The sequence below is a fragment of the Thunnus maccoyii genome, chromosome 24, assembly GCF_910596095.1.
Source record: "Thunnus maccoyii chromosome 24, fThuMac1.1, whole genome shotgun sequence".
Lineage (NCBI taxonomy): Eukaryota > Metazoa > Chordata > Actinopteri > Scombriformes > Scombridae > Thunnus > Thunnus maccoyii.
In genome coordinates, this window is record NC_056556.1 from 8,896,003 (window position 1) to 8,920,326 (window position 24,324).

At 38.4% G+C, this 24,324-nt stretch overlaps 1 protein-coding gene across 8 annotated transcripts in view; it reads left to right on the forward strand.

Annotated features, from left to right (window-relative positions):
- Nucleotides 1-3,513: 3,513 nt before the first annotated feature.
- The window catches only part of LOC121892291 (neural cell adhesion molecule 2-like), a 434,533-nt gene continuing 413,722 nt past the window's right edge, over nucleotides 3,514-24,324 (forward strand). For 4 of the 8 annotated variants that reach the window (XM_042405249.1, XM_042405239.1, XM_042405247.1 and 1 more), the window contains exons 1-4: nucleotides 3,514-3,616; nucleotides 3,690-3,830; nucleotides 4,311-4,418; nucleotides 19,696-19,856. The gene's annotated coding sequence lies outside the window, so the exon portion shown is untranslated. The other 4 variants (XM_042405240.1, XM_042405242.1, XM_042405243.1 and 1 more) reach the window with 4 other exon arrangements.

The window sequence follows — 24,324 nt, forward strand, 5'->3', positions numbered from 1 at the left end:
GTGGGACAGTGTGTGACACCTGATGAGCAGCTCATCCTTCTCATGCAACATGTAACAGAAAGAGGGGGGAGGGGGAGGATAATGAATGATGTAACTTTAAAATTTGAATGATAAAAAAATGCAATATATTATGGAAATAATCTACGGCAATAAGCAGCTGTGGCCATGAGGGGGAGCACGTTATTCTCTGCTGCCTGCTAATGAGACACAAGACACAAGGAAAGCAGAGATGGAGGGGGAGGAGACTGTATTGATATATTAAATAAAACGCTGCATTTTATTGCAAGAGAAGTGGCAGAAAGAGGGGTCTGGAGGTTTTCAAAGATACCAAAAATGCGAAGCTGTACTGTAATTTTATACACACAGATTATTGATATATAGCATCAATGAAGAGTTGAGACAGAATATATATGACAAACAGTATAGAGTAAGATGATTTTTCCAACCTTGAAGCAACTTAAGGGGAAATAAAAAGGAGAAATGGGATGTTAAGGGGTTATGATTCGTCTGACTGAGCCCGTCTTGCCAAATTTGAACCTGTCTAGATTTGAAGTTTTATTTATTTCTCCCTCCCTTAAAGTCGCGCAGATTTTTTATCACCCAGTTATTTTTATGTTTGCATGCCAGCGACTTTTATACCCCACTATAATTCTGCTTCCTCTCTTGGCCGTGTATCATCTTGAAAATTAGATTTTTATACAACAAAGTATAAATTAAAAAAAAACACACATTGCCAGCACTGCTAGAATAGCAGACATTCACTTCCAGATACACAATAAAGAGGACTGTGACATATCCTTTTCCTCTTGTCTGAGTGTGAGTGCAAGACACTGATTTGGGAGTCGCAGCACGGGCGGCTTTTGTGCTCCCACAATCCAACAGCACTTGCTGTCTGGCTTCTTCAAGTGGAGTGAGGGGCGACAAAGGTGGTTAGCCATTGTTGCATAGACAGGTATAGTAATTACATTCTCTTCCATTCAGTCCCTATCTCCGTACAGCACCAGCAAACCCCTCTCAAACTCCATTATACGCTTGCCAAATGGAACAAAAGCCCAACATTCAATGGTTTTGGCACTCAAAAAGAGACACTGACCCCTTCTGGGGTTACACATCAAATTGTGTCATGGTCCCGCAGGCTGCAGACTATGACTTTTAATTCATGGTCTCAGAGTGGGGTGTTGTATCAGCCGCTGGATTATCCTCGTTTTGGCACAAGGGCACTCGAGAGCCCCTCAACCTCGCTCTGATAGGGTTCAGGTCATTTTAAAATTAAACTGTTTGTATTTTGGTCCTGCAGCGATACATATTTGACTATTTTTTCTGGTTATTGTCTCAAAATTTCAATATTTTCCAAAGATCCTGTAGAAAAGCGAGTATTTTTGTCTATTTGAGCACATTTTTTTATATTATGGCCTTATTCTCTGTTTCAGAACTTTAAAACTGTAACATTTTATATTATTTTATAATTGTGACATGACTGTTAGATATTTTAAAAAATAAAAACAGCCAGAGTGGACACACACACACACCATATGACACATTAAAATGCAATTAAAGTTTGTCACAACTGTGAGAAATGAGAAAGTTTTGCAGTTGAAAAATGTGACTTTTTTTTTTTTTTTTTGCAGAAAGAAGAAAAACTTACACACAACCTCTCAGAGTAAGAATCCTCTACTCTTGATTGTCACAGCCGGCTTTTCAGATACGCTCTAAATTACGCTAAATTAAACTGTTAGGGCTCAGTAGACAATTCCTAATGAATACAAGGGCGACACACATCTCATGCACAGTTGCTTGAGAGCGCACAGATGTTATAGTGGAGCTTGAAGTAGCACACAAAGCAAGGCACTTGTCTTGTCTGATGAGAGGGCTCATTTGGAACTGCCATTAGTAGATGTATGATTTATGGCTCTGCCTGCTGCTCGTACTGAAACCACTGCTCTCACTTCAGAAACAGCAGCCCAGAATAGAGAGCTCACTGCTTCTGTCTTGTTGCTCAGATCCTGCACGGTGAGCTTTACTGGTGGATAAGGGAGAGAAAAGGGTGTCACATACCAATAAATAAGACTTGTTTTGAAAATAGATCAAATTATTGATGGAAAGTCATACAGGCTGATATTCATATCTATTAAGGATTTCTCTGCAGGTGATTATTCCATATTTTTAAGACTACTGATGTGAGAGTGTGAGCAGATGTAAATTGGAAAAATGTATTTAAAAAAAGAATTGTGACTTGCTGTGCTGATTAAGTTGCTCTCTGACCAACGTCAGCAATAATGACACAGCAGATGTAGGATTTAGTTTACAGTTGATATCGACTTCTATTATCTATTTAACCTTTATTTATCCTTGCCACCATAGGCAGAGTTACGACCAAACAACATGAAACAGATAACACAAAATATGACTCAAAATCTCTGACTGGAAAAAAGAAAGCAATTATGAAATCATGAATTAAGTTTTTATCTTTGACCTCCTCTGTTTCCTCTGTGTTTTTTGTGATAAAGTCAGTGCATAAAACCTCCAAACAAGCTGTAAACAAGCTATTTTGTGAACAATTATGTCAAACAAACCAGTTGTCAGAGAGTATCTGCATGTTACGTTACTTGATTTTACATAATATCAATGCAAAAATATTATAAAAGCTCCACTTTTAAAGTTTGTCTTACAAGTATTTCTGCATCTATTTCAACTGAGTTCAGTGATGAGTCCAAAAATGATGTTTTAGCGTGAACACACGACCCAACACAACAGGGACACAACCCCGTCCCCAAAGAACGCCAGTGTCTGGGACCAGTAGGATTAGTTTGCAGTATAATAAAGTGCCTGTATAATTTACTAAATTAAAAAAGTGGATTTAGCGTTTAAAATATCCTCCTCTAATCCCCCTTATGCCTCCAGTTCTTCTTCTTCTGCTGTTTCCAGTTCACCAACAGATTACTCTCTTGGTTTTTGTTGTGAAATTAAGACAAATTGGAACTGTGTCCCAATACCACCGGATACAAATTACATACAGTGTGCATTGTATACCAATTGCCATGATATAGCTGTATGTATAGCTGAATGTACTGTTTTTTAACCTACAGGAAATGATGTAATACGAGCGCTTCGGATGCCAACTTTGGAATGAAACTGACAATTGAAGCTCACAAAATGTTTTTCCCCAAGATGTATTTTTGTTTTCCAAGGACTTTCTGGAGCTTTGTCGCCACCATCCACAAGTTATTTTGATTTTTTGCAGCTGTGAGTTGCTCCTCTGCTCCCTTGGTGCATTTGGGGACAATGGTGCCAATCAACAGCCCACTAAATTTTGTCACTTTTCCAATATGAACACTCTACACACTCAAAACCTGCTTAGAATTAGTAGTGTGGAATTGGGACACAGTGAGCAGCCACAAACCCTCAGCTGTCCAATAGCTGGGGACAGCATGTTTTCCTGCTCTGCCTGTCAGCTGACCTTTAACCTGGCTGCTCACCTGTTCCTCATTTACAATCAGCTTTCCTCAGTCTGTGCTGCAACTCTCTTATTCTGGCCTCCCTGTTCTGGTTTTGGCAGTTTCACAGTGGCTGTCTGACTACTTTTTGTCTCTGCCTGCCTGCCTCTTACTGACTGAAGGTCTGTTTTATCATATCTCACTATCTCCCAAATCAAAGGTTACGATATCGTAACCCTAGTTCTATTAACACAGGCATAGCTGTCCACTGGACTCTGTGGGTACAGTGGCTGGAGCTTGATGAATGAATGCCCTGAAGAAAGGAGAGAAGATGAGAAAAGGATGGTGGACTGCGGTAACGCTGCCTTATATACTGTGGGCTCCACATGCATTCAAGTAGGCACATCCTGATTAGCCAGCTACGTTTATGAAAATTTCAGTGGGCGAACACGTGATAGTAGGAGAGTATTACGCGTAGAGTCCAGTGGAGGGAGGAGCCTGCATGACTTGTTTTTGAGCCGAAGCCCAGTCAGCCAGTGTTGCAAACCTCGGTTGTTACGCTTGTGCACTGCATCTAACTGCGCCACCAGGAAGCCCTGAGGCAATGCTTTCTCTATCAAAAAGCTTTATGGTAAAAACATGCCCACAGAGGGCACATAAATCTGGTCACCTGTCACTGTTGTTTCATGTTTTCTCAGTGATATTTTCACCAAAATGCCAACCAGATGCTGTTTCGACCAGCTCATATACGGAAAAACAAAAATCTGAGCCATTTGCACTTTTGAAAATGACAAATTGATTCTCTTTTCTCTCTCTCTCTCTCTCTCTCTGTCCCTCTCACTTTCATAATTTCCTCTCCGTGTCCTCGCTAAGTAGGAAGTGGCTGCTGATGCCGATGCGTCGCTCCCTGCCTGGGTGCTCTACTGTGCCACATCTGTCCATCTGTCAAGCACACAGGCCCATCAATCAAACAGCTGAATGCAGGTGAGTGTGAGGTACAATGAACAACCATTAATCACTCTGAGACATCGACACCAGCGGGGTGCATCCGTCGGGAGGAAGTACGGTGATTGTACGTACACTTCTGAGAGAGAAACTTAGATAAGCTGGGAGGCAGATGTCTCATCTGATTGTCTTGGAATTTGTTGGGGCATTGTGTTATTAGGCCCACCATGTTTTGCTTCAATTGGTTTTTCAGAGCTGGAGAGACAATAGCTCTTGTTGGGTTAAAGGCGATGTCAAGTCTCAACAAATCTGTGCTTATCTAACTTATCTAACAAACTATGACCACTGTTTGCAGTCTGAAAACTGTAATTTCCAGTGCTGCTAGAAAAGTAGACAGATCTGCAGGAGTGGCCTAAATGAAATGTTATAAGTTGTTATATTCATGAAAATACTGATCTTCACTTCAATTTCAAAAGCAACCATAACAGCAGGGTAGCTTGTGATTAGTTTGTCCCATCGCTACAACACAATGCTAAGGTTGTGGTTACTTAATCACAAATTAGCTTCAAGAAATGAAGTATTTTTTACAGCTTTTCTCTATGTGCTTCTTTCCTGTGAAATTCTTCTTTTCAGCCTTGAAAGATTATTCAAATGAAACAATATGACAAAAGAGAAAATCCCTTTTAGGTGGAACATCTCACAACTCATTGATATGTGTGGTTTTGATGATGGGGGATCACAAGTAGATATGGCTTCATTTTAAGGGGTCACAAGGAAAAATGGTTGGGTATCACTGGTGTAAGCTGTGTGCAAACTGAAGTTAAGTCATCATAAAGCATAAATCAAAAGCTCTTTTTGTTCTATACATTCTTGTATTAAGAGACAGAGACATAAATAAACAGTTGTCCAGGCTATGAACAATGTTTCTGACACACACTCAGCCTTAATTCAGTCAGAAATGGAGCCGACAATACAGTTTGGTCTGTTGATATGATTCAACTTTCGGGGATGCTCCCTGCTGAGAGAATTCAGCATAACAGCACGAAATCCATAGCGACATGTTAACCAACACTCCGGGAGCATTACAATAATCCTCCAGTGGGAATTAACATAGACAATGCATCCCTCCAGGGTGCACTGAAACAGAGCAGAGCAGGTGGAGGCTGCTGCGGGGAAGGTTCTTGTAAGTAGACACAGCAGTGAGCAGGGAAAGTGAGTTTTAACGCCTTCGCAGGGAGATGCGTGATGGGTGTGGAAGGCTGAGCGGACGTGACATGACCTATAAGTTGTCCTGTTGAGAAAACAACAGCATCCGTCATATCAGCAAATGCCCAAAAACATTTGTTTACACTCAAGTGACAAAGCCCTCCAGCAACCATAGTAATAATAACTGTCGTCTTTCAGAGATCAAGTGAGGAAATGGTGTTGTTGTTATACAGCCTGCAGAGGGAGGAGGTTGGGTCGGAGGAATTGGTCAACAAAATGTCAGACTTAAGCATGTTCACTTCATGTTTACTGCAGCTTCTTTTGACCACGACCGACATCGTTCCCTTACTGTCACCAAGTTGATAATATTGTAACCATAAAGACAAAGGTCCCCAAACATTTGAGCCAAAACCACAATGTCTTCCTAACCCTAACCAAGTTGTTTTAGCATCTAAATCTAGATAAACCTTAACCATAGCCATGTGAGATCAGACAAATGACATCATCCTGCTTATCTGGGCGATAATGCATCTCGATGTTTAACTCTGAAGACTTGATGGGACTCAGTTGTGGACATGTGCCTCATGTGCATGGATCTCTGGTTGAAGATGGTGCCAAAATCTGACACTGACTACGCTGCGTCTCCAGACATTTGCTCATTTAGCAGCTTCTTTGCTTGTATAACTGCCCTCATGAGGTGTTTAACCTGTTTTGGAATTTCAAACTTTTACCACCTCATTGTTTCCCCACTAACATTCAAGCCACGGTCGTCCCAGAAGTAAAGTCCTTGCCTACATGGCTGGCCCTGCCCTGTGATCTTCTCTCTTGTAGCATACAGATCAAATCTCTAGTCGCCAATAGAAACGGTTTCAGGCTGAAAAACAAAAGGTAAACTGAACTTTTGTAGAATAAATGCAGATATTTATCCTCTACTCACTGAACTGAGGAGAAGAGGACAGAGAAGCCAGAGGAGAGAATAGAGATGGATAGCAGTGTGTTACTTTTATTGTCAGTGACACAGTTGGATTTCAAAAAAACCACATTCATGCCTTGCAAAGTTTATCCACGTTGAGTTTTGTTGCTGCACTGTTCAATAATTGATTGTTTATTGATCATTTTAGGAAGACATCATTTTTGGTTTGCTCTCTATTTGAACATTTTGAAACATGAATTTCTAATCTTATGTAAAAGGCGTTAAAAAGCTTTTCATCTCAAAACCCTGCTTGATCACGAAATGTGTGATTTATAAAAGCACCCCCAAAAATCCATTTATTTGAGCATTTATGACTGCTCTTTAACGATCATATCTTGTTTGTGCATGTATTTTAAATGCCGTTAAATCAGTCAGTTTTAACTCCGGCTATCTGAAAGGAATAAACGTCCACACAGCCAATTAGACGCAAATATTGGCCCGGGTCATGGTGTAAATTGTATCATTTTTCTGTTTTTATTCCATTAGACTGCTGTATGTATGGCTGCAACACGGCAAGAATGCAAAAGCGTGGCTCTGCATTAATTCAGTATGGGAAGAAGACAGTGCTGCAGGAGAAAGCTTTAATAAAAGATAGACATACCCTCCAACTTGATACAGCGGCTTGTAGAGCAGGGAAGGAATGACAAAGAGCTCTGTGGCCTCAAATAAAAACAGAAAAATAAATGTCAATATTGTTCAACTTTTCTGGACTGTTGTTGATGCCCTTTACAGTTTAGGGATTTAAACATAATTGTGTGTGTACGATGTGACTCCCATCCCGGAGGAAGGGAGCGTGTGTTTCAACTTGACCACTGGGGTGACTCTTTAAAGCATATTTCTCGTGGTAATATCACACCAGGGCATATTAGCCGTGCTGATTCAAACAGTAAATTGCTTAATAGTGGTGTTGTGAGAGGGCATGAAATGGTTTATTCATGACAGAAAATCTCTACTGCCGCTCACCTTAGACCTCTGTTTTTTTTTTTTGGCTGGCGAGGAAAATTGAGTGAGCATGACAGAGAAGCCAGAGAGAGAAAGCGAGCGTTAAGAATTATAATTTCCTATATGAATAAATAATTTAAAAACAAACATGGAGCTAAGCTGTAGAATGAAACGCCCAGAGGCAATTAACTCTGGGAAAGAGAGAGGGCAATTAATTTTGTTTATCAGTGATGTATAACTTTTATAAGGACTCATGAGGTTTAGAAAAGTCCCTCTTATCTGATTTTATGACGCATGTTTTATTCAGATGCAGATTTGTGGCCTCTGTGAATGTCCATCTGCTAAGTATATGAACTATTTGCTTTTAAAGAAAGTAACTACACTGAGATCTTGGCTGGAGCTGCGTGAATTTTACTCCCTTGTCAAACCGCCGTGTCCTCTATTCAGAGAGTCACTGAACATATTTTTGCTCAGCCAGCAGCAAGTCGACCGGATGAAGCAAATCTTTAACCAGAGGGGGGGAAAAAATCCAGAGAAGAAGATGAAATTTAGTGAAAAAGCAAACCTTTCTCCTAGAAATTATGTTCTATGTACTACTGATGTGCAACAGCAAACAAGTGTTAATGATAATTACGTTTTTATCACCATAATGAGGAACTGTCTTTAATTACATATCAGTCAAAATATTTGCAAAATATTGAACATATCTGCTAAAAGTTCACTGACAACATACTGTTTTTCATTTGCTCTCCCTACAATATCTTTCCTGTGTGATTTTAACTTTGGTAGGGACGACCAATATGCAATTTCTGTCTTTCTCTTTTATATGAACACACACACAAAGAGCTTGACTCTGCAAAACGTTGACTTAATTCAATATTAATGGTTACGTAACTTGCTGAAAACAGGACTTGTATCTTATGAAACTGTCTGATATTAAACAGATATTTCATATTTTGTTTTATTATTGTAAATCTGAGTGTGAGGGGAGCTTAGCCAAGGCGTCAAGGAAGGTGAAAGGAGTCAGACACAGAGACTTAGTTGTTCAGTAAGTAACAAAAGTGATTTATTCAGACCCACGTAACCAAAAAAACATGTCTCAAAAAAAGGAAATGAAAACAAACAAATGGCTTGACTCACAGACATCCTCTTGTTTCTGCTCTCTTTCCCTTAAATAGGCCCTCCAGCCTGTCTAGACAGAACCATATTTCTCTCAGGGTTGTTTTAGTCTTTCACATCGATAACAGGTGAACAACAATGTTACATCATAAACAATACTTTCCATTTTCTCCGCCTATCATAAGCCACAAATGAGTACAGGTCACATAAATACTAAACCAACATTTAACTAAATACAATAAATCCTCCCATACTTGACCTAACCTATGGTAAATAACACAACAAGCTAATATATAACTCAATAAACAGAACTTAATCAATACTTGTCTGTCTTGACTAAACCAGAAGATATAAATGTAACAAAACAATGCTAAACACAAACAAACCTGGGGTGGTAGCAAAAGCAAAGCTATAAATATAGATGTTATACTGGCTAAAACAAACAAATGATAAGTACGGAAAGAAATACATCAATGTGTTACAGGGACAAATAATGTGTTCTCACCCACTTTGTCACTCTGAGACCAAAAGGAATATTCAAACATTGTTTTTTGTACATAATAACTTGTTTCTGTAGCTCTTTCACCTTGTTGATTTTGGCCACACAGCTCATGAATGTCCAGAAAATGACAAAGTTATGCATCAATACAACTTATCTTTAATGAAACCATCCTGAAACTTCCACTTGTACAGCCAGACATGTCACTTTGACATCAGAGCTCAGAGCCTGTAGCTCACCTGTCTGTGCGTCTCTGTGCTGCTCAGGCTGCTGCTACCAGGATTCTCCTGATAAAACAATACATGGCATTCACAGACTAATTAGCTGGATAAGCTGTGGCTGATTTATCTTATTAATAATGTTGATGTTATAATGATCCATGTTGTAATAACTGAGCTTATGACATATGATTTTACTGGCAACACTATGAAGAGTTAAAGGTACAAAATATAGATAGAAGCACCTTGACATGTCTATTATCCACCCAAATCTACATCTATGCAACATAATATCCACTTGTAGCAAGTAAAGCATAATTAAACTATGTTTATATTTGTGTGTTAGCACAGGATTTGGTTAAGTTTGGAGAAAAATCATTGTCTAGGTTGAATATTGAAAAAGTCAACAGTGACTTGAAGCAAAAGACAGGACCAGTTTACTTTAAAGGGGACGTATCATGCACATTTCCAGGTCTATATTTTCATTCTGGGGTTCTACTGGAATATCTTTACATGATTTACAGTTCAAAAACTCTTTATTTATCTTCTACTGACCCTTTATGCAGCCCCTCAGTTCAGCCTCTGTCTGAAACAAGTTGTTTTAGTTCTTGTCTCTTGAAGGCCCCCCTCCCGATGAACCTACTCTGTTCTGATAAATCAGCTTTAGGAAGCCTCCTTCAGCAGCCTTCTGGCGACTCAGGAAGCTACATAAACAAACAGCAGTAATCCGATTTTGCTTCTTTTTCTCGTTCTTTACTCAAAATTGAAACTTCTCAGATACATCCATACCTGTTCAAGCCTGAATCTGAATCAAAATATGCAAGTGGACAATGTGAAAAACCCATGGAGCAACCTTAGCAACAACGGCTACTGTGGAAGAAATTGAAGAATCACACAAAATCACAAAAAGCATGAAATGTCCCCTTGATGATGTACATGAAACAACATTCTTTCCATAACCTCAACCAAAGTGCTTTAGCTGCCTAAACCTAACTACAAGCAGGACTCAGAATTACCCACTGAAGAGTGGATAGTAAGGAGATGCACCTAAACTTGGAATATCTGGAGAAAAAGCTGCAATTTTGAATAAGTGCGCTTAAATGTGCCATTTATCCGTAAAGAAGCTCTTAAGATGTCATGAAAGTTCATGAAACCTGACTTCGTGTACAATTTGAATATTTTATCTCCTTGAGCAAAAGTTTTCTGCAACCTTTTGAGTCTAGACTTTGCAACTTTGAGCGACGTTGCGGCAGACATTACAGGAGAGAGGACCTAGGAGTTGAAAGGGCGCCAGCAGTCGAGTGTGTTTGATCATTACTACTGTCTCGTCTTCTAGCAGCCCTCACCTTTTCCTGTGTTTGAGAAATGTAATGAAAACGCGACAATCCTCGACCTATAGCTAGTTTCAGCAGACAGTGGATTGGTTTGGAAAGGTCATATAAGGTTGCAGTGCGTACATATAGTGCCAGGCTGAGTGGCGCTCATATCAATAGCCACTCATGACTGGCTCTACTCGTATGTGCTGCAGAGACAAGATATCATCAAAATAAACACAGTGCCAATCTAAAGTCTCGCCACAATCAAGGTTTTTTTTGTGCAACTAAATTAGTATGAAGTATGCTTTCTTCCTGGACTACCCATGAAGTGCAGCTGATTAAATTTAATTGATCAATTTTATCCCATCATGCGTTTTGTCACTATTACTCATGAAGCTTTCTTTAAACCCTGCTGTGATTATTTCTCCATCATTTGAAGACACAATGAGAGACAAGCAGCAGTTTGACATTAAAAAGGGGCTTCAGAAAGTAATAGTATGGAGGTCAAAGTGGGTCGTGGACATTTACATACCAAAGTTGCATTTTGAAATGTTCAAATTCTGTCTCAAAATGTGTGATTAGCATTATGGTTCTAGGGATGGCAGGGTCAGTCGGGCCACCTCTTTGGTCCAGACTGAAATATCTCAACAGCTATTGGATGGATTGAGATAAAATTTTCTACAGACTACACAGTCATCCCCAGATAATGAAGCCTATTCACTTTGGTGATACCCTGAATTTTCCTCGGATGCCACCAGCAGATTGACATTTTTGGTTTTGTTCCAAGGCTGGATTTTTAGTTATATATGTTACTACAAATACCAGTGAGATTTTGAACAAGGTTTCACTTTGGCTCTCTGTGACTTTGGTGATCCTCTGACTTTTCCACTAGCGCCGCCATGAGGTTGACATTTGCAGTTTTGAGTCTCGACAAAGATTGCAAATAGAAATTTGGTACACACATTCATGTTACCCTCAGGATGAATTATAATAACTGGACTTTTCATCTAGTTTGTTCAGTACTTTGGTTTATGACCAAATATCATGCAAAACTAATGAAACTCCCATCATCTTCTGCTGTAGTTTCTGTTCTCTACTAATTGGTAAATGTTACAGTAGCATGCTAAAATGCTAAACTAATGCATACTATGCATAAGTAAGATTTTTAGCCTTGTTATAAGTAATTTACCTATCTAGGATCTTTTACATTGCCAAATTCACCTAATTCCAATGGAATATATTCCTTGCATCAACAGTATCTCCTTCCATATTGAATATGAAGCCATGCACAGAAATTCAAATAAAAGACTGACAAAATAGTGCACAAAAGAATACTATGGCATTAGCATGAGTTTCTTTAAGCAAAGCTACAGTAAAGGTATTTAAGTGATGTACCACTGTCCTCCACCACCAAAGTAATTATGTTTGAAAGGGTGGTGTGATCTTTTATTTCTACTATCTCTGTACATGTGTCCAGATTTCGGTGGGTTCTCTGGATAAAAGGTAGAAAATATTGTGTTCACATCCACAGAACAGAAAATCTATGTTCATGTGGTGAAAAATTGCATCAGTACGAGAAACACTAAGCTCTCAACAAGCTTTACTTTTCATTAAGTGAGTTAAAATTGAAACCGTTCAGATTCATATTTGCTATAATTGAGACTTTGTCAATTTGTTAAAGGGCAAAAGTATAAAATACTTGTGTATCTTTGCATTTCCTAATGAAAAGTCATTTGTTCTCACTGAAATGTAACTTTTTAAAAGTGATTTATACAGAAAATTCTCAAGCAGCAACCTTCAGCTGTCCTTTTATTAAGTTATGTTTGATTCTTTCATAAGGAATGACAGCTTCTGGGCATATTTCCATAAAATGAGAAGCTACAAAGAGAGACATACTTTGTCCCCAGTGTATTGCACAAAAAAAAAACTCAAGTGTTTTTTTCTTAACCACTGGTTTAAAGACCTGATGGTTAACCTTCGGTCATCAAGATTTTTTATAACATCAAAAGACCATCTCAGACTTCAAAGATCGTTTTGATGTCGAGAACAGGATTTTGACCTGATGAAACCAGGATAATAGACATTACCAAAGGACTTGGACAGGCAGCGGTCTTGGTCTGAAATGCTCTTGATCTACTTCTTTACCTGTGAGACCCAGACCTGCTGCAGGCAGCCAAACAATTCAAAACCTGAGCTTCTATGTCTCATTCAAAGCCTGATGATGGAAGTGTGTCTCGTTAAGCGATGCCTTTATGTGAACTTGATACGCTTTGTGTCATTGTTTCATTTTCCAATGAAGGGCACATCATTCTTTTCTTTTTTTACAGTTTTTATTTTACTATATAGACATCAGTCATACAACAGATGACATGTGATACATAATAAAGCTGTTGGCAAGAAGAGACAATACAACTCTGAAAAAAGAATTAAAGATGAATACATAAATAAAATTATAATAAAATCAAAAGACAATATACAAAAGCACATCTCTCACATGGGAATCTAAAACAGTGCTTCCACCTCCTCTTTACACTGCTGCTGTTATAAAAGAAGGAGGAGGAGCTGTTTTTCTGTCCTGTCCTGCATCCTATATGACATTCTTTCATACGGAGCCACTTTTCCTAATTCACTCACCCAGTCCTGAAAAGGAGGCTCTCCAGGCATCCTCCAGTTCCTGAGGATGACTTGCTGTCCAATCATAATAGCTGTCTTGGTCCAGTACATCCAGTGCAATAATCATCACCACTACATACCCTCAGCTCTCTTGATATTATTCGGGAATTGCTGCAAATCTCATCCCATTCATGTTCATCAAATGATACACCCGAATCTCCTTCCCAGAAATTTTAAGGGCTGCAACAGTTTTATTCATATATATTATCATGTATATATTCATTTAGTCATATTCCAAAAACATTCTATAATATTTAGATGCTTCACGTCCTTTGCCAAAGTCCTGGAGAATTTTTTGCAACTTATCTGCTAACCTTGGAGATTGTAAAACTTGACCCAAACTGAGTTTTAGGTAAATCATATTGTTGTTCTCGATCATCAAATGATTAAAGTGTATTGGTGCAATATAAATCTCCTAATGTACCCCTTTCCACCCATTCCTTCCAAAAGAAGATTGTTTTTCACTGCATAGTTTTAGTTTTAGTCAAATACTTGAGGCTTTATTTAAGTAAAGGTCAAAATCTGTCAGCCCTGCAATTTTCCTCTATGTGCTCTGAAGGTGAAGTAATTATAATAATGTAATTCTTTTCTAATCATCATTTTCTAAGTCTAAGTCATTTTCTAGCGGTCCTTGATGAGATTTCAGTTGTCTTTCCAAAAAGCTGTCTGAACTTCACACAACATACACAGTATAAAAATCAGCAAGTTTTTGGGCAAGCGGTATTATTAATCAGAAAATTGGATCAATCAGTCAGTCGTCTGAGGATAAGGACGTACTCGAGGGGGATTTAGAAAAGAAAATCTGAGATCTGAACTGTACTGGTTGTTGCCAATGTGGGGATAATAAATGTTCTTTACACTCAAGGATGTAGTTTTTAACTCCAAAGTAAAAAAAAAAATCATAAACTAACAGCTTTCATTACAGGTAGTTTGATTAGTGTAGAAACCAGCTACTATTCACATAGTAAACAGCAGCTTCAACTTAAAAAAAACAACAGAAAACGGTGTTGATTTCTAAAACCAGATGACTATTTTCTTGACAGTAGAAGACCTCTGTTACACTTAAATGATTTCAATTGTGTGTCACTTTGGGACATCAGGACATTGGTATCAACACAACTTTTGACTTATTAAACTTATTTCTGCAATTAAAGGACCATTAAACAATTTTCCCCCACATATTTGGCCTTTACTGACACCTGTCAGAGTCGTAATTATATAACAATTGATTAATGTTAATAAGTGCAACTGTAACAAACAAAAAAACACCTTTGACATCCCTCAAAAGTCCTTTGTATCATTAGTTCTTCCATTTTTAAAGACACACCAGAGTTCATCGTGATCCATATAATATTTTACCATTTCTTATCTTTTTAGACCATTTTTTTGACTACACGCCACATATTTGATGATGTATAACAGTGAAATTGAGTGTACTTACAGGAGAGGGATTAAAACAATGTATTAGTCCATCTCACTACTTTATGATTTCTTTGTGAAGGCGTACATCTTTAAACATGGGTCACAGAAGTATATGCAATAATTTCCTAAAACAGTTGGGCATTGTAATTTTTAGCAAACAGTAAATAGTGCATTTGTCGAGCACTATTTTCAGCCGCTGAATAATTTGCATTTGGTGCTCTGTAGGGACTTATTTCCAGCAGCATGATGGTGATTGTGGGATTAATTCAGAATAAACTACAGTGCCCATCCTCATCAAAGTGAAGGAACATGTCACCCAGAACAACTGTGTTTGTTTTCAGCTTTTTATGCATAAAAGAACATGCTGTATCAGATTTTGGCTACACAGACTTGTTAACAGGATCAATTAACTGCTGGCTTTGGTCTTTTCATGGTATCTCTTATACATATATATATATACACACACACACATATATATATATATATATCTTTATAATTTTCCCTTATATTTCTTGCTAGCTAGCTTGTCATGCAACATGGAGTTCAGGCTTTTTTACCCAGGGCGGCTGATCCACTAATCAGAAGGTCGGTGGTTCAATCCCCGACTCCTCCTGTCTGAATATCAAAGTGAAGTGTCCTTGGGCAAAATACTGAACCCCAAATTACTCCCAATGGTTGCACCAGCACCCTGTGTTGTAGCATGCTGCCACTGGTGTGTATAGCCCATTCTCACTCCCTTAATGCACTGGGTACCCCTTTAGTGTCACTTTTCAATGTGACGTCTAATTTCCATATTAGGTGGTGGCAGGTTGGGTGGATGGATAGATGAGTAGGTGGCTTTGCTGCAGGACACTGCTGTTTGCTTCCCTTTTCCAACTGCAGTTTTTAACCGCAAGTCGGGACCGTTTTTAACCCTAACCATGATCTTTCCCTAACCCTAACCAAGTGGTTTTTCTGCCTAAACCGAACCAGACCTCAACCACAATGTTGTCACACCATAAAATATAATTATTTTTTAACAGTGATTGCTGTGATACTGCATGTTGAAAAATGACACTAAAGGGGTACCCAGTGTGTTAAAAAGTGACGGTAAGGGGTGCTCACCAAGCTTCAGTATGTGATGAGTTGGAAGTGAGAACGTGTTGGTGTGTAAGTGTGTGAGTGAGCAGTAGAAACTCTGTAAAGCACTTTGGATAAAAGCACTATATAAGCAGCCATTTACCATTTACCCTGAACTCAGCCTCCCAGGCAGTGCAGAGACAAGTTGTAACCTTTATGATTACAAAGCCTCTCTTCCTCTGTGGTAATTAAAGTTGTATAAATGTGGTCATGAACATTACATACTTCCTCCCCACTTTGAGTGAACAGTGAGATCAAGTTCACAGTAAAAAAAAATCACTGAACTTTTCCCTTGCACACTAAATTATTTGCAGACTGTTGAACATTTATCTTCAACTATCCTGCTGTATAATCAGAGTAGCACTATCTGTTTTTCATCACCATGCACACAGTCAGACGGAGCAAAAAAAAAAAAAAATCCTGAAAATCAGAAATGCTTGAGTACATTTAGTAAGACTCTCAACTCCGAACGTACCTGCCCTCACTGATGTAGCAATTTCACACAAAAATACAATAATAGCACATGACCCAGGCCATCCACTCCACTGTCACTTCACAAAAGTCCCCTCTGGCTACAGATGCAGAAGGTTCAGGTGCAAAAGAGCCTATTTCTGCAGAAGCCTTGCCCTGCCTGAGCCATAGAAATTCTTGAGAGTACCTTTACAATGGCAGATTTAATATACAGTTCTCACATTTTAGCAGCATCACAGTGGACTGAGCTAAAATCCTGAATACACTTTAAGATATTACCATTTGAGTTAGTGTACACAAAGGCATGCAAAATGATTTAACAGCAAAATTGACTCTGCTAGAAAATGCTAAATCTTATTTCTATGGTCTAAGAAAACCCAACCAAATACTGTACGAACATGAACTATTACTTCAAGGCCAGAAGGGTTTTTTTTTATTTCCCTGAATGACCTCTGAGAAATGTTCTGACTTTGTACACACAAAAAGAGGCTGAATCACTCGATTGATGATGCCAATTACTTTACATCAGCTGCACTGCAGTTAGATTCTGTATGGTGCATAGATGAACTGATATACTCCATGCAGGGATTATACTGTAGTAGTACCAACACGCCCAGATAATCTTGTTCTTTTGTCACTTTCACAGTGCATAACTTTTTTCATTATCTATTGAACTATTGTTTATTTTCTGTTGATCAAATAATATTTTGCTCTTAAGAATAAATGAAAACGCTCATCATTCCAGTGACTGAGAACCCAAGGTGATATCTATCTACAGTCCAAAACCCAAATATATTAAATTTGCAGTAATATAAAACAGAGGAAATAGAGTAAATTGTCAAGTTTCAGAAGCTGGAGAAGCAACAGTTTGATGTTTTGGGAAGACTGACTCCATATTCATATCTGCTCTGTAAGTATTAAGCCACAGCCAGCAGCTGGTTTACTTAGCTTAGCATAAAGACTGGAAACAGGGGGAAACAGCTAGCCTGGCTCTGTCAAAACGTTCCAAAATCTGCATACCAAAGCCTCTAAAGCTAACTGATAACATGTTTTTAATTCATACCATAAAAAGTGTAAAAATGACAATTTGTGAATTTACAAGGGGTAATATGTAGGACTATATCTTGGCTAGTGCAATGACTTCCTGGGGTCTTCACGCACACATCATTGTGAGGTTGCCACGCAACCAAAACCTTTATGCTGAGCTAAGCTAAGCTAAGTGGTAACTTGTAGCGTTATATTTTAAAGAGTGGTACAATGTGGCACAAAGGCATAAACTATATTAGGTTGAAGCTTGTTATAGTATTGACAATACACACTAGTAGAATAAGTAATTTGTTGATTTAAAATAAAAAGATAAAGGATAACCTGGATACCTGGTGGCTCTACCCGACACTTCCCTTCTAAGTATTTGTTGTGCTGCCTGGTCAAAACGACAGCCCAGCACTCTCCCTCTGTTTGTTGACACGCACAAATAAGCTTTTTCAATGTCTGAACTGTCCTTCGCAGCTCTGGTAGCTGAGTGAACTGTAGTTTGTTCCCCTTGGACTCCTTAGAGGCAGAGAGGCGCAAACAAACTTATCTCAAGCAAGCTCTCCCTCCACTGCCATACAATGTTTTGATGTTTGTAGATGGCAGGGAGTAAACTAGTGTACAGCTTCAATCATAGCTGTACACAGAGAACACTGACAAGGATTGGGGGAGTTAAATAAATATTCCACCCCTATTGCAAAATTGGAAATGAACTAATCAGAGCTCTAATGAAAAAGTTTAAAAAACAGTGTTGCATACGCCCTGACTTACATCACCACTGATATGTGCATTGTAGCCCAATCAAGTTATACACACAATATAAACCACTGACACAGCTCCACACTTGGGTAGGGACTATTCAAATGTGGATTGTAATATAAAGAATAAATCATGCACTGCACCCTGAAAGGTTGAGCCTGCAATAACCTGACAACACATATAATATACATACAATGCAGAGAGTCAAAACGAGACAAAATAGGACTTTAAATGTACAATATGGTCCAAAAAACACACCAAAACTCAAACACAAAAACAAGTCTTCCCATATTGATTGCCAGGTCTGTGTTCATACTAAGAGCGCAGTTCTGGGTCTGAAAAGTGAAGCCAATGCGGAAGTGACTTAAACCTGCATTCTCTCTAATGACCAGCAGGGGGCGAATCCACTAGCTCAAAAATCCAGTTGTTTGGAAGTCTATGAGAAAATGACCCTACTTCTCACTTGATTTATTACCTCAGTAAGCAGTTTTCTAATGAGTTTATGGTCTCAATCACTAGTTTAAAGTCTTCTTCAACACAGCATGATGTTCATTTTGTAAATTATGGCCCCATTTAGAGTGAAGTAGACGATAAAGCAGGATATGCTTTTAGGGTGTTGCTACAGGCGTAGCCATAGCTATTGCTGTTTCAGTGTGTTTTCAGCTCATGAAAGTTAACTGTAACAACTTGGTTCCCTAAAACAGTCTTGTTCTGCGTTTGGCTGTACTAAAAGACCGTCTAAGGAGTCAGGTGGACAGTTTTCCGGTAAGTACATTTTGGTTTAGTGGTTTTAAGCCTGTTTTTCGCTAGCGAAGATTAGCATTAGCATTAGCATAATCACTGTTAACCATAGACTGTTAGTGCACCGTGCCAACCAAGCTAGCAGCTAGCGTTAGCTTCAGCTCCACCCTCTTGTCCAAATATGGTCACTTCTGGCTCCAAATATCCAACATGGCGACGGTCAAAATGCAGACTCAAGGCTTCAAAACAAGAATCCACAAACCAATGGGTGCCTACGTCCATTATTTATTTATTTTTTACAGTCTATGGTTCGTACAAACACATCACAACAACTCAGTCTAAAAAAAACTAAATGATTAATGTTGTCTGGTGCTGTTACAGGTGTGTTTGCTTTACTTCAGTTATGTCTGTGAACACAGCAGTAAAACAAGTCTCTGTTTTCAGCTCCAACCAATATTTCTTTTTTAGCTTTATATCAAAAGTTTTTATTATATATGTAAATACACTGGTAGTTTTACAGTCACGAGTATGGTATGGTGTCTCTGACTCTCCTTTCATTAAAACTTGTTGAGTCATAAAACTGAAGGGAACCATATTCAACATTTAACCAAAAATATCAAAATTAAATTCTGTATATAGGCTGTCTGGCTTTTCTGTGTCTAAAATTATTAATTAATGGATTAAACTGCAAACTGTGCTCAAGGTAGATTTTTTATTCATCTTTTAAAAAAGATTTTAAAGCTTTGTTATCTGACATTTTTATGAGTCTTGTACTTGTTTTTATGAATTATATTTGTTGCTTGTTGGTTGTCTGTTTCCACTGCAGGATGTTTCAGTTGGAGTGTCCTCTACAGCAGTACCAGGTGCCAAAAAAGTCCCTGCTCCAGGTGTTGTACTTTCTGATTGATCGGGACTGATCAGGTTGGAGTTTGGAGGGCTGCCCGTCGCTGATTGGTTATTTTGTGTACTTCTACATTCACAAAACAAGTAAGTACTGAGAGACTGTGCAAGCAGAGAGCTATGTTGTTGTGTCCTTGTCTGTGAAAATTGCACTTCAAACTTCTGGGTCTAATTTGCGTTATCTTGATGGTTCTTTGAATGAGGTACTAACAGGAAGGGATATTGTGCAATATATATAGTTTTATCCCTGGGATAGTTCCTGTGGCTCCACAGTTCCTGGAATTATTTGTTCGAAAAGGGCTTTATGAATGTTTCTTGATTTTAAGTCTCTCTTTAAAAGAGAAAAAAGCATTTTGGGGACATTTCATGCCTTAGCTAGATAAAGACAGCAGAGAAATGACAGGAAATGAGGGAGAGATGTAATAAAGGTCCTCAGCGAGAGGTCGGCGTCTTAACCCCTATGTCTCTTGAGAGATCTTAATCTGAATTGGACTACTTGATAAATTACAAAGTCCAAAAAAATGCTTATTGGGCTGTTAAATGTTGTAATTTATACTTGGATAAAGACGATAATGAAAATCCATTACTCTGCATGGATTCATCCACATTCAGTACTGTGGTTGCAGGAGGAGCTTAAACTGTAAGCGGAGCAATGCTGCAGTGTTCCCTGAGGAAAAAACCACTCAATAAACCAAGATGCAAGAAAATAAAAAAACATGTGCTGCAGTCCTGTGGTTGAACCTTCAAGGTCTGCTCCAAATCAGTTTAGTCTAATTTCACACTGTCATTCTAAGTTGGAAAAAGGAGCCATCAAACATAGCAAGGCTAATATGTTGTTTCTTCTCTAATGGCTGACTACTTGGCTCAGATCTGAGTGCCTTTTGAAGTTGTGCTTCCCTTGAGTTGATAAGTGTGACTAACAACCAACAGCGGGTTGCCACTGAGGAACAGCAATATTGTTAAAAGTAATAGAGGTGTTATCTCACTAATGCACTTTATACTTTACAACCATTGGAAGGAGTGGGGGGAGGGGGGGAGGAGACGAGGACAACAACTGATGCCTGTTAGCTGCATTTTTACACGGCTGCTACTCAAGAAGATGCTTGTGGTATTTTTATGAAGCTGCGGCTTGTCTTGCAGTCACTGTTTATTGAGGAGAAATGAATTGCACAATGGCAGCGGCTTGCCTAATGAAAACATATCATAAATGATGACTTTGGAGCTGAACTGAATTATATGGAGCAGTATCAGTCCTGAGCTTTTGTGGGGTTGCAGGTTCTTGAACCCAGATCTTCTAGATTTAAAGTAGCTAATAAGTTGCTGGTTTCGATACTGCAAGGATATGTGATGTAAATCAGAAATGACTGAGGAGGAAATGGGCCTTTGTGGAGTACCAGAGCAAAGTCGGAAAGTTATTACAAATGCAGAGTGGAATATTTTGGATGGCATTATGTAAATCCTCATCTGGAGAAAAGTGTTTGACAAAATTTTATTTTCCTCTCACAGCCACAAACAAGAGCAAAATCTTTAATATTACAAATGCTGCCTCAAACATTGTGAGCTTCTTAATACGAGCTGATAATCCGCAGCTGGAAATCCTAAAAATACATAATTCCAGAGACACCAGGCATGTGTTCAGCCAATTATTTTTGTTTATTTTGGACTGTTTTTTGACTTCTTGTTTGTGGTTGAAATTTGCACTGTGCTTGTTTGACGTCCCTCTAACAATAAATTCTTCACACTTCACTTTCTGGGTTTATGAGACATTCAAATGCTTGTACAGCTTTGTGCTTTTAGACTGTTTTCCATAATGACCTCAGAAGGAGATATGGACATATGTAAGAAAAAAAAGATGTTCATGCACTTGACACTCTGGACAAAAGCATCTGTCAAATGACTAAATGTAATTTAAGAAATATACAAAAAAGCAACAATCACACTCTAGTAAATATCCAGTAGCTACTTAAACAAATTAGTTTAGGAAATTGGCAGTTTATGGCTACAATACCTACATTTTGAAAGATTTATTTGAAAGATTTATTATTTATAAGCCAAAAAAAGCAACAAAATCAGTCTTGAACAAGTTATTCAGTTATTCCACTTTTCAAGGGTTACATACCTTGTCTTGTCGATCCTAAAGATCCATATCCTTGAGTCTAAGGTTAACCTAAAATGTAATGGATATCTGCACAAATTTAATGTGAATATCATGACCTGCATTTGTGACAAATGCCTACGAACCTGACCTTGCTTTTTCCTTTTTTACATACTCATTAGACAGGAATATAGTTGAAAGCACGCATAAAAAGATACAGAGACAAAACTGATTTGGTTTCATTTATGGCTAAAGATCCTAAAAGTGCAAAGCAAGAAAACAAACCCTCTGTGAGATGTGAGGTGGTCTCGGACTATATTCACTGCAGAATTTAAATGACAGGTGTAAGTCCAGCCTCTGGCAAGGCTTGGCGCTTCAAACACATTTAAATTAATACTTACTGACTTATAAAATCACTACTTATTTAAATAAATAGTCTTTATCCAGGTCCGCAGATTTTTCACTGCAGGCTCCCTGATTCGCTGCCTGGTGTAAGAGCTCCCGGTCGTCAGCTCCCCGTGTACGAGAGAGGCTGCGTGGAGTGGACGAGGCTAGAGGATCACATCCCCTGCCTGAGTATGTTGACTATGATTAATGACCGAGAGGGAGGTTAAAACAGTGATTACATACCAGCTAGCATGCCTCCATGTTTAACATCAGCCCCTCTTCACCTGATTCTGGGGGGAAATCTATTTCTTATACGGTTGTAATCTGTAAAAAGAGGAAAGGAGAGATAGGAGAGATTGAGAAAGCAGAGAATAATCATTCTTTGGTGCTTTTGTAGTTTGTAAAGAAAGGATTACCAGATGGGGTCTTTTTTTCTTGTATTTCCAAAACCAAAAACACAAGAAAACAAGTGTAAGGAATGGATTAAACTGTTTTATCTGCCCTAACATAAGCAGTCATTAGTGAGTCCAGCTAACTAGCTTACCGGTCGATCACGCACAACTATTCAAGTGTGGACTAATGTTAAGAGCTGTGTTCTGCTTTTGACTGGATTTTGTAAACATTAAACTTTAATCCTAAAAGCTTTTTCTCTTGTAACATTAAAGGTGAAAATATACTGTTAACAAACACATGTAAGCTAAGCAGTCAAACAGAGTTATATTAGAAAGAAATAACAGGCTGATAACATTTTGCCTCATCATGCTAGCATTAGGCTAAATAGCTCAACACAGTTATACAGGAGCAATGCTGTTTCTTTATTTAGCATTACATGTTTTCTACATATTAACTGGATAATGATGCTGGCTTTTTGTCTGGAACATGTGGCTTAAGCTTCAGTATTTAAAACACCTTTTACAAGTTTCTTGTTTTAAAACAAGTGAGCGGAAAACATTAAAAAGTCAGACAGAAACAGTGTTTTCAACCAACTCATGGAGCTAACGTTAGCTTGAGACCGGACTAGACTGCAACAGTCATTGTTTGAAAAATGAGAAACCTGCTTTCGTCTACTTCTGCCTGAAAACAACGACCCACTGTTTCAAAAATAACATGAATTTTGACTGGTAAATCTGTTATTACTGTTAACAATGTCTTATATGAGAGATAATAGGGAAAACATAAGAGATGAAGACAGTGAGAGACATGGCAGATGTTTAGGGTTTTTATCTTCAGTTGAGTTTTTAAAGTATTTAGTTTATTATTTGTGGTATCTGAAAATAAAGCAGAAGTTGTGTAAGTGAATTTGGAGTCGGGGACATGTGCTCACTTGACAGAGCTTTTCCATAATTAGTGTCGTGCACTTGTTCAGTTAAACTTGATCAATGTGATTGATAATTCCCACATCAGGGCAGTCTTCTGGCTGCTGTTGCCACGGCAACCATATTTCTAGCTAGCCATTCATGTCTGAGCTTATTCATATCTTCTGAATCATTTGGCCGTTAACGGATCATGGATACGCCCCACCTCCCCTGTTTTAGAGATTGTCAGGAAAATAGTCGGGGGAGAATCTTTTTTTTTGAAGGACCTGTTGCAGACAGATTGTGATATCTGAGTGAAAGATTTTTTTGTTCAGTATTGTGTTGAAAATGAGTCTTCCTGCTGGTTCAGTGATCCATGTCAGTGTGGTCATTTTGGGTTTTGTCACGTTATCCCCCTCTTTCTTGCAGTATCTCAAACTTTCGACAGTAATAGAGTCAAAATGCCAAAAAAAAAAATCTAATATATTTATTGGACTGTGCACTATACTGTAAGTAAAATGGGATTTTGTTTCTCATTTTTAAGGTGTAAAATTAAATTAAATGAAAATGAGGAAATATTTGATGTCAATAGTTGCATTAGAGATCATGTATTATATACATTGCATTAAAGTTTAGCTGAAAAAAGGTACAAATTGTATTTATTTGAAGTCTGGAGGTGTCAGATATGATTGGTCCTTACATCTTGTGCACAACTTCATGCACTGTCGGATTGATGGAGGCCGGAAGTCATTAATTCCAGTGGAGGGTGAATGACTGA